Source organism: Coregonus clupeaformis, chromosome 33 (assembly GCF_020615455.1).
Source record: "Coregonus clupeaformis isolate EN_2021a chromosome 33, ASM2061545v1, whole genome shotgun sequence".
NCBI lineage: Eukaryota > Metazoa > Chordata > Actinopteri > Salmoniformes > Salmonidae > Coregonus > Coregonus clupeaformis.
This window is the reverse complement of record NC_059224.1, coordinates 14412905-14425030: the sequence shown is the minus strand read 5'-3', so window position 1 is coordinate 14425030 and position 12126 is coordinate 14412905.

Genomic DNA, 12126 nt, shown 5'->3' with positions numbered 1-12126 from the left:
TGAGTGCATACATTTTTTCATACTGGCCCCCCGTGGGAATCGAACCCACAACCCTGGCATTGCAAGCACCATGCTCTACCAACTGAGCTACACGGGACTGAGAGGGAGATATATATTGGCTTCTGATGGGGTACTAAGTCCATGGTACTAAGTCAATGGGGCATTTATAAGTTATACTCGTCAAGAATAAATGGGTTTATATCATACATTTATAAGTCAAAATATGTATGTAGTAATTGCAGATGACCCCTTTAATGATAAGAATTGCCAGCAATTACAAAATACAGGGTTTAGGAGCAACAGAAAAAAAATATTTCTAAAATTGAGGTACAGCTTACATTGGGCCTATGTGAATCCTAGCGACTTTGGAGCTCATCTCGTGAAGAAGCTCTCCCTTTTACCTTATTTCTGTTTGCATACTACTGAGGCTGCGGGACAGCGAATAAATTACAACAATTATTACCTTGGTGATTTCTTTTTTCTTGGGGCACTTGTGCTCCCAAATTATAATGACACGAAGCACAGCAAAATATTTAGGCGCATATGCCCCCAAAATGGTACCACTGTAGAGCCCTGGCACGCTTGGGTGAATGCTACTTTAGCCATGTATTCTGTCAGCCAAAGGTTTTCTGACCAGACACCACACAAGAGCTGAGGTACTTTATTCCTGGTTGTATAAGTAAAGGGATCTCATGAATGCGCCTATATCGGTTTGAGGTCATGTGTAGGGCCAGGGAGTTTTCCCCCAACCACATGACCTGAGCATGTAAAACTCTTGTCACTAGTCATGTGATGTGCCCTTCAGATGGAGGCGGAGCTGGAGAGGGCCAGGAGACAGCTGGACCAATCAGAGGGAAGCAGGGACACTCTGCTACAACCGGTAGGAGGACCCAGGACCCTTATCTTAGTCTCCTCTTCCTCCTGTGTGTGTGTTTGTGTGTGTGTGTGTGTGTGTGTGTGTGTGTGTGTGTGTGTGTGTGTGTGTGTGTGTGTGTGTGTGTGTGTGTGTGTGTGTGTGTGTGTGCATGCGTATGTGTATGTGTGTGTGCATCAACAGAATCAAAAGACAAAGGTTAGTGTGGGTGAAGTACCTCTGTGAAATGGCTTCAGTGTATTCCTACATCTCCATGTCTACCCCAGGTGGAGGAGCTGTGTGTGCAGCTGCTGAGGACAGATAAGGAACGTATGGATCTGCAGAGGAAGATCTCCCAGCTACTACCCAGCCCAGAATACACCTAGACAGAGATAAGTACTGACTTTCCACTCTACAAGAACGAGTGGGTTTTCAGAGGTTGGTTGCCTTGTCTTGTCTGAATGCTGAAGGAGGGTGTGCAGAGCATGTGTTGAATGTGGGGTGTGTGTGTGTGTGTTGTGTCAGCTGACTTTGAAGGTTTGAGTTGTCTGTGTTGTGCAGACTGGTCGTCGGAGCTGGAGAGAGAGGTGCCGGAGCTGAGAGCCCAGCTGAGCAGGACCTCTGACCTCAGTAAGGTGAACGATCTCAGGAGGACTCTGGAACGCAAAGACCGAGACAGAACACAGCTCTGCAACCAGGTCAAGGTATGTGTGTGTAAGTGTGTTGTGTGTTTGTGTGTGTGTGTTATGTCTGTGTGCGCACAGCCACACAGACCTATAGGATGACGTCTGTATACAAGGCTAGGAGAGGTTAAATCAATTTGTCTGTGCCTGTGTACCACAACTTTCTGCTGCAAGCTGTGTCTCTTGATCCTGTTAAATGTGCCAATTGAGATGGCAGTCAGAGTATCTAACTAACTGTCATTTATTCGCCTCAGGGAACTGAGATCTGTCAAAACACTGAACAGAGATATCAAACAGTCCCCACTAAGCATGGAATTTGAAACAAAGATATATATATACAGTATCTCACAAAAGTGAGTGCACCCCTCACATTTTTGTAAATATTTGAGTATATCTTTTCATGTGACAACACTGAAGAAATGATAATTTGCTACAATGTAAAGTAGTGAGTGTACAGCTTGTATAACAGTGTAAATTTGCTGTCCCCTCAAAATAACACAACACACAGCCATTAATGTCTAAACCGCTGGCAACAAAAGTGAGTACACCCCTAAGTGAAAATGTCAATATTGGGCCCAAAGTGTCAATCTTTTGTGTGGCCACCATCATTTTCCAGCACTGCTTTAACCCTCTTGGGCATGGAGTTCACCAGAGCTTCACAGGTTGCCACTGGAGTCCTCTTCCACTCCTCCATGACGACATCACAGAGCTGGTGGATGTTAGAGACCTTGCACTCCTCCACCTTCCGTTTGAGGATGCCCCACAGATGCTCAATAGGGTTTAGGTCTGGAGACATGCTTGGCCAGCCCATCACCTTTACCCTCAGCTTCTTTAGCAAGGCAGTGGTCGTCTTGGAGGTGTGTTTGGGGCCGTTATCATGTTGGAATACTGCCCTGCGGCCCAGTCTCCGAAGGGAGGGGATCATGCTCTGCTTCAGTATGTCACAGTACATGTTGGCATTCATGGTTCCCTCAATGAACTGTAGCTCCCCAGTGCCGGCAGCACTCATGCAGCCCCAGACCATGACACTCCCACTACCATGCTTGACTGTAGGCAAGACACACTTTTCTTTGTACACCTCACCTGGTTGCCGCCACACACGCTTGACACCATCTGAACCAAATACGTTTATCTTGGTCTCATCAGACCACAGGACATGGTTCCAGTAATCCATGTCCTTAGTCTTGTCTTCAGCAAACTGTTTGCGGGCTTTCTTGTGCATCATATTTAGAAGAGGCTTCCTTCTGGGATGACAGCCATGCAGACCAATTTGATGCAGTGTGCGGCATATGGTCTGAGCACTGACAGGCTGACCCCCTTCCCCTTCAACCTCTGCAGCAATGCTGGCAGCACTCATACGTATATTTCCCAAAGACAACCTCTGGATATGACGCTGAGCACGTGCACTCAACTTCTTTGGTCGACCATGGCGAGGCCTGTCCTGAGTGGAACCTGTCCTGTTAAACCGCTGTATGGTCTTGACCACCGTGCTGCAGCTCAGTTTCAGGGTCTTGGCAATCTTCTTATAGCCCAGGCCATCTTTATGTAGAGCAACAATTCTTTTTTTCAGATCCTCAGAGAGTTCTTTGCCATGAGGTGCCATGTTGAACTTCCAGTGACCAGTATGAGGGAGTGTGAGAGCGATGACACCAAATTTAACACACCTGCTCCCCATTCACACCGGAGACCTTGTAACACTAACGAGTCACATGACACCGGGGAGGGAAAATGGCTAATTGGGCCCAATTTGGACATTTTCACTTAGGGAGTGTACTCACTTTTGTTGCCAGCGGTTTAGACATTAATGGCTGTGTGTTGAGTTATTTTGAGGGGACAGCAAATGTACACTGTTATACAAGCTGTACACTCACTACTTTACATTGTAGCAAATTGTCATTTCTTCAGTGTTGTCATATGAAAAGATATACTCAAATATTTAAAAAAATGTGAGGGGTGTACTCACTTTTGTGAGATACTGTATATATATATACATATACAGTACCAGTCAAAAGTTTGGACACACCGACTCATTCCAGGGTTTTTCTTTATTTTTACTATTTCCTACATTGTAGAATAACAGTGAAGACATCAAAACTATGAAATAACACATATGGAAGCCACCCTTTGCCTTAATGACAGCTTTGCACACTCTTGGCATTCTCTCAACCAGCTTCATGAGGTAGTCACCTGGAATGCATTTCAAATAACAGGTATGCCTTCTTAAAAGTTAATTTGTGGAATTTCTTTCCTTCTTAATGCGTTTGAGCCAATCAGTTGTGTTGTGACAGAAGAAGATAGCCCTATTTGGTAAAAGACCAAGTCCATATTATGTCAAGAACAGCTCAAATAAGCAAAGAGAAATGACAATCCATCATGTCTTTAAAACATGAAGGTCAGTCAATCCGGGATATTTCAAGAACTTTGAAAGTGCAGTCGCAAAAACCATCAAGCGCTATGATGAAACTGGCTCTCATGAGGACATCCACAGGAAAGGAAGACCTAGAGTTACCTCTGCTGCAGAGGATAAGTTCATTTTTTTTTATTTTATTTTTATTTCACCTTTATTTAACCAGGTAAACCAGTTGAGAACAAGTTCTCATTTACAACTGCGACCTGGCCAAGATAAAGCATAGCAGTGCGATAAAAACAACAACACAGAGTTACATATGGGGTAAAACAAAACAAAAATCAAAAAAAATACAACAGAAATACAATTAATATACAGTGTGCAAATTTAGCAAGTTATGGAGGTAAGGCAATAAAATAGGCTATAGTGCAAAATAATTACAATTTAGTATTAACACTGGAATGATGTGCAAGAGATGATGTGCAAATAGAGATACTGGGGTACAGATGAGCAAAATAAATAACAATATAGGGATGAGGTAGTTGGGCGGGCTAATTTCAGATGGGCTGTGTACAGGTGCAGTGATCGGTAAGGTGCTCTGACAACTGATGCCTAAAGTTAGTGAGGGAGATAAGCGTCTCCAGCTTCAGAGATTTTTGCAGTTTGTTCCAGTCATTGGCAGCAGAGAACTGGAAGGAATTGCGGCCAAAGGAGGTGTTGGCTTTGGGGATGACCAGTGAGATATACCCGCTGGAGCGCAGACTACGGGTGGGTGTTGCTATGGTGACCAATGAGCTAAGATAAGGCGGGGATTTGCCTAGCAGTGATTTATAGATGGCCTGGAGCCAGTGGGTTTGGCGACGAATATGTAGTGAGGACCAGCCAACAAGAGCGTACAGGTCACAGTGGTGGGTATTATATGGGGCTTTGGAGACAAAACGGATGGCACTGTGATAGACAACATCCAATTTGCTGAGTAGAGTGTTGGAGGCTATTTTGTAAATGACATCGCCGAAGTCAAGGATCGGTAGGATAGTCAGTTTTACAAGGGCATGTTTGGCAGCATGAGTGAAGGAGGCTTTGTTGCGAAATAGGAAACCGATTCTAGATTTAACTTTGGATTGGAGATTCTTAATGTGAGTCTGGAAGGAGAGTTTACAGTCTAACCAGACACCTAGATATTTGTAGTTGTCCACGTACTCTAGGTCAGACCCGTCTAGAGTAGTGATTCTAGTCGGGTGGGCGGGTGCAAGCAGCGTTCGGTTGAAGAGCATGCATTTTGTTTTACTAGTGTTTAAGAGCAGTTGGAGGCTACTGAAGGAGTGTTGTATGGAATTGAAGCTCGTTTGGAGGTTTGTTAACACAGTGTCCAATGAAGGGCCAGATGTATACAAAATGGTGTCGTCTGCGTAGAGGTGGATCTGAGAGTCACCAGCAGCAAGAGCGACGTCATTGATATACACAGAGAAAAGAGTTGGCCCAAGAATTGAACCCTGTGGCACCCCCATAGAGACTGCCATAGGTCCAGACAACAGGCCCTCCGATTTGACACATTGAACTCTATCTGAGAAGTAGTTGGTGAACCAGGCGAGGCAGTCATTAGAGAAACCAAGGCTATTTAGTCTGCCAATAAGAATGCGGTGGTTGACAGAGTCGAAAGCCTTGGCCAGGTCAATGAAAACGGCTGCACAGTACTGTCTATTATCGATCGCGGTTATAATATCATTTAGGACCTTGAGCGTGGCTGAAGTGCACCCATGACCAGCTCGGAAACCGGATTGCATAGCAGAGAAGGTACGGTGGGATTCGAAATGGTTGGTGATCTGTTTGTTGACTTGGCTTTCAAAAACTTTTGAAAGGCAGGGCAGGATGGATATGGGTCTGTAACAGTTTGGATCTAGAGTGTCACCCCCCTTTGAAGAGGGGGATGACCGCGGCAGCTTTCCAATCTCTGGGGATCTCAGACGTTACGAAAGAGAGGTTGAACAGGCTAGTAATAGGGGTTGCGACAATTTCGGCGGCTAGTTTTAGAAAGAAAGGGTCCAGATTGTCTAGTCCAGATGATTTGTAGGGGTCCAGATTTTGCAGCTCTTTTAGAACATCAGCTGTCTGGATTTGTGTGAAGGAGAAGCGGGGGGCATGGGCAAGTTGCAGCGGAGGGTGCAGAGCTGGTGGCCGGGGTAGTGGTAGCCAGGTGGAAAGCATGGCCAGCCGTAGCAAAATGCTTGTTGAAATTCTCGATTATTGTAGATTTATCGGTGGTGATAGTGTTTCCTAGCCTCAGTGCAGTGGGCAGCTGGGAGGAAGTGCTCTTATTTTCCATGGACTTTACAGTGTCCCAAAACTTTTTGGAGTTAGTGCTACAGGATGCAAATTTCTGTTTGAAAAAGTTAGCCTTTGCTTTCCTAACTGCTTGTGTATATTGGTTCCTAACTTCCCTGAAAAGTTGCATATCACGGGGGCTATTTGATGCTAATGCAGTACGCCACAGGATGTTTTTGTGCTGGTCAAGGGCAGTCAAGTCTGAGGAGAACCAGGGGCTATATCTGTTCTTAGTTCTGTATTTTTTGAATGGGGCATGTCTATTTAAGATTGAGAGGAAATTACTTTTAAAGAACAACCAGGCATCCTCTACTGACAGAATGAGATCTATATCCATCCAGGATACCTGGGCCAGGTCAATTAGGAAGGCCTGCTCGCTGAAGTGTTTTTGGGAGCGTTTGACAGTGATGAGGGGTGGTCGTTTGACCGCGGACCCGTTACGGACGCAGGCAATAAGGCAGTGATCGCTGAGATCCTGGTTGAAGACAGCGGAGTTGTATTTAGAGGGTAAGTTAGTCAGGATGATATCTATGAGGGTACCCATGTTTACGGATTTAGGGTTGTACCTGGTAGGTTCGTTGATAATTTGCGTGAGGTTGAGGGCATCTAGCTTGGATTGTAGGATGGCTGGGGTATTAAGCATATCCCAATTTAGGTCACCAAGCAGTACGAACTCTGAGGATAGATGGGGGCAATCAGTTCACATATGGTGTCCAGGGCACAGCTGGGGGCTGAGGGGGTCTGTAGCAAGCGGCAACAGTGAGAGATTTATTTCTGGAAAGGTGGATTTTTAGAACTAAAAGCTCAAACTGTTTGGGCACAGACCTGGATAGTATGATGGAGCTCTGCAGGCTATCTCTACAGTAGATTGCAACTCCACCCCCTTTGGCAGTTCTATCTAGACGGAAAATGTTATAGTTGGGGATGGAAATTTCAGAATTTTTGGTGGCCTTCCTAAGCCAGGATTCAGACACTGCTAGAACATCAGGGTTGGCGGAGTGTGCTAACGCAGTGAATAACTCAAACTTAGGAAGGAGGCTTCTGATATTTATGTGCAGAAAACCAAGACTTTTACGGTTACAGAAGTCAATAAATGATAGCTCCTGGGGAGTAGGAGTGATACTGGGGGCTGCAGGGCCTGGGTTAGCCTCTACATCACCAGAGGAACAGAGGAGGAGTAGAATAAGGATACGACTAAAGGCTTTAAGAACTGGTCTTCTAGTGCGTTGGGTACATAGAATAAAGGGGGCAGTTCTCCGGGCGTTGTAGAAAAGATTCAGGGCATTATGTACAGAAAAGGATATGGAAGGATATGAGTACAGTTCAGGTAATCCTAAGTGTTGGGTAACAATGAAAGAGATAGCATCATTGGAGGCATCGATTGAGCCGGTCTCGGCGTGTATGGGGGGGGGAACAAAGGAACTATATGAGACAGTTTGAGAGGGACTAGGGGTTCTACATTGAAATTGTATAATAACAACTAACCCAAACAGCAATAGGCAAGGCATAATTGACATAGGAGAGAGGCATAAAGCAGTCACGTGTTATTAGAGATTGGAGTTACCAGCCTCAGAAATTGCAGCCCAAATAAATGCTTCACAGAGTTCAAGTAACAGACACATCTCAACATCAACTGTTCAGAGGAGAATGCGTGAATCAGGCCTTCATGGTCGAATTGCTGCAAATAAACCACTACTAAAGGATACTAATAATAAGAAGAGATTGCTTGGTCCAAGAAACACGAGCAATGGACATTAGACCTGTGGAAATCTGTCCTTTGGTCTGATGAGTCCAAATGTGAGATTTTTGGTTCCAACCCCCGTGTCTTTGTGAGAAGCAGAGTAGGTGAACGGATGATCTCCGCATGTGTGGTTCCCACCGTGAAGAATGGAGGAGGAGGTGTGATGGTGTGGGGGTGCTTTGCTGGTGACACTGTCTGTGATTTATTTAGAATTCAAGGTACACTTAACCATTATGGCTACCACAGCATTCTGCAGTGATTCACATCCCATCTGGTTTGCGCTTAGTGGGACTATCATTTGTTTTTCAACAGGACAATGACTCAACACACCTCCAGGCTGTGTAAGGGCTATTTGACCAAGAAGGAGAGTGATGGAGTGCGGCATCAGATGGTCTGGCCTCCACAATCACCCAACCTCAACCCAATTGAGATGGTTTGGGATGAGTTGGACCGCAGAGTGAAGGAAAAGCAGCCAACAAGTGCTCAGCATATGTGGGAACTCCTTCAACTGTTGGAAAAGCATTCCAGGTGAAGCTGGTTGAGGGAATGCCAAGAGTGTGCAAAGCTGTCATCAAGGCAAAGGGTGGCTATTAGAAGAATCTCAAATATAAAATATATTTGGATTTGTTTAGCACTTCTTTGGTTACTACATGATTTAATGTGTTATGTCATAGTTTTGAGGTCTTCACTATTATTCTACAATGTAAAAAGAAAGAAAAACCCTTGAATGAGTAGGTGTGTCCAAACATTTGGCATGTACTGTAAATATACATATATATACATTTACATTTTCATCATTTAGCAGATGCTCTTATCCAGAGCGATTTACAAATTGGTGCATTCAACTTATGATAGTGGGACAACCACCTTTTAAAAAAAATATATGTTTTATGGGGGGTGGGGGAAGAAGGATTACTTCATACTATTCCAGGTATTCCGTAAAGAGGTAGGGTTTCAAGTGTCTCCGGAAGGTGGTCAGTGACTCCGCTGTCCTGGCGTCGTGGGGGAGCTTGTTCCACCATTGGGGTGCCAGAGCAGCGAATAGCTTTGACTGGGCTGAGCGGGAACTGTGCTTCCGTAGAGGTAGGGGAGCTACCAGGCCAGAGGTGGATGAACGTAGTGCCCTCGTTTGGGTGTAGGGTCTGATCAGAGCCTGAAGGTAAGGAGGTGCCGTTCCCCTCACAGCTCTGTAGGCAAGCACCATGGTCTTGTAGTAGATGCGAGCCTCAACTGGAAGCCAGTGGAGTGTGCGGAGGAGTGGGGTGACATGAGAGAACTTGGGAAGGTTGAACACCAGATGGGCTGCAGCATTCTGGATAAGTTGTAGGGGTTTAATGGCACTGGCAGGGAGCCCAGCCAATAGCGAGTTGCAGTAATCCAGACGGGAGATGACAAGTGCCTGGATTAGGACCTGTGCCGCTTTCTGTGTAAGGTAGGGTCATACTCTGCGAATGTTGTAGAGCATGAACCTGCAGGATCGGGTCACCGTTTTGATGTTAGCGGAGAACGACAGGGTGTTGTCCAGGGTCACGCCAAGGTTCTTTGCACTCTGGGAGGAGGACACAATGGAGTTGTCAACCGTGATGGTGAGATCATGGAGCGGGCAGTCCTTCCCCGGGAGGAAGAGCAGCTCCGTCTTGCCGAGGTTCAGCTTGAGGTGGTGATCCGACATCCACACTAATATGTCTGCCAGACATGCAGATATGTGATTTTCCACCTGGTTATCAGAAGGGGGAAAGGACTAAATTAATTGTGTGTCGTCTGCGTAGCAATAATAGGAGAGACCATGTGAGGATATAACAGAGCCAAGTGACTTGGTGTATAGAGAGAATAGGAGAGGGCCTAGAACTGAGCCCTGGGGGACACCAGTGGTGAGAGCACGTGGTGCGGAGACAGATTCTTGCCACGCCACCTGGTAGGAGCGACCTGTCAGGTAGGACGCAATCCAAGAGTGAGCAGTGCCGGAGATGCCCAACTCGGAGAGGGTGGAGAGGAGGATCTGATGGTTCACAGTATCAAAGGCAGCGGATAGGTCTAGAAGGATAAGAGCAGAGGAGAGAGAGAGTTAGCTTTAACAGTGCAGAGAGCCTCTGTGACACAGAAAAGAGCAGTCTCAGTTGAATGACCAGTCTTGAAACCTGACTGGTTTGGATCAAGAAGGTAATTCTGAGAGAGATAGCAGGAGAGTTGGCTAGAGACGGCACGCTCAAGAGTTTTGGAGAGAAAAGAAAGAAGGGATACTGGTCTGTAGTTGTTGACATCGGAGGGATCGAGTGTAGGTTTTTTGAGGAGGGGTGCAACTCTCGCTCTCTTGAAGACGGAAGGGACATGGCCAGCGGTCAAGGATGAGTTGATGAGTGAGGTGAGGTAAGGGAGAAGGTCTCCGGAAATGCTCTGGAGAAGAGAGGAGGGGATAGGGTCAAGCTGGCAGGTTGTTGGGCGGCCGGCCGCCACAAGTCACAAGACTTCATCTGGAGAGAGAGGGGAGAAAGAAGTCAAAGCATAGGGTAGGGCAGTGTGAGCAGGACCAGCGGTGTCATTTGACTTAATAAATGAGGATCGGATGTCGTCAACCTTCTTTTCAAAATGGTTGACGAAGTCATCCACAGAGAGGGAGAAGGGAGGGGGAGGAGGAGGAGGATTCAGCAGGGAGGAGAAGGTGGCAAAGAGCTTCCTAGGGTTAGAGGCAGAGGCTTGAAATTTAGAGTGGTAGAAAGTTGCTTTAGCGGCAGAAACAGAGGAAGACAATGTAGAGAGGAGGGAGTGAAAAGATGACAGGTCCGCAGGGAGTCTAGTTTTCCTCCATTTCCACTCGGTTGCCCGGAGCCCTCTTCTGTGAGCTCGCAATGAGTCGTCAAGCCACGGAGCAGGAGGGGAGGATCGAGCCGGCCGGGAGGATAGGGGACATAGAGAGTCAAAAGATGCAGAAAGGGAGGAGAGGAGGGTTGAGGAGGCAGAATCAGGAGATCGGAGGGAGAAGGATTTAGCAGAGGGAAGAGATGATAGGATGGAAGAGGAGAGAGTAGCGGGAGAGAGAGAGCGAAGGTTGCGACGGCACATTACCATCTGACTAAGGGCAGATTGAGTATTGTTGGAGGAGAGCGAGAGAGAAAAGGATACAAAGTAGTGGTCGGAAACTTGGAGGGGAGTTGCAGTGAGATTAGTAGAAGAACAGCATCTAGCAAAGATGAAGTCAATCGATTGCCTGCCTTTTGAGTAGGGGGGGATGGTGAGAGGGTGAGGTCAAAAGAGGAAAGGAGTGGAAATTGAAATTAGTCAAAGGCAGACGTAGGGAGGTTAAAGTCACCCAGAACTGTGAGGGGTGAGCCATCCTCAGGAAAGGAACTTATCAAGGCGTGAAGCTCATTGATGAACTCTCCAAGGGAACCTGGAGGGCGATAAATGACAAGGATGTTAGGCTTGAATGGGCTAGTGACTGTGACAGCATGGAATTCAAATGAGGAGATAGACAGATGGGTCAGGGGAAAAATAGAGAATATCCACTTGGGAGAGATGATTCCTGTGCCACCGCCGCGCTGACCAGATGCTCTCGGGTTATGCGAGAACACATGGTCAGACGAGGAAAGAGCAGTAGGAGTAGCACTGTTTTCTGTGGTAATCCATGTTTCCGTCAGCGCCAAGAAGTCGAGGGATTGGAGGGTAGCATAGGCTGAGATGAACTCTGCCTTGTTGGCCGCAGAACGGCAGTTCCAGAGGCTGCCAGAGACCTGGAATTCCACGTGGGTCGTGCGCGCAGGGACCACCAGATTAGAGTGGCAGCAGCCACATGGTGTGAAGCGTTTGCATGGCCTGTGCAGAGAGGAGAGAACAGGGATAGACAGACACATACTTGACAAGCTACAGAAAAAGGCTACAATAATGCAAAGGAGATCGGAATGAAATGAACTAAACATCTGGGAAAGCGAGAGAGCAGGGCCTCAAATATACCTCTCCCAACTTCCACTTTAGAAATTATAATTGTTGTAAACTACAGCGGTTCAATGTTTTCCAGGAATAGACTCTAACTTAGTTTATTCAGCTAGCTAACTTGGTACAGTATTCTTCCGTGAAAACCGTCCAGGGCACCGAATCCTATGACGCCATAGCCAACTAGCATGCCAGCCTCCAATAACGGTTTAGCACCAAAACTCGGTTACAACAAACCACCAGTGTGTTAACA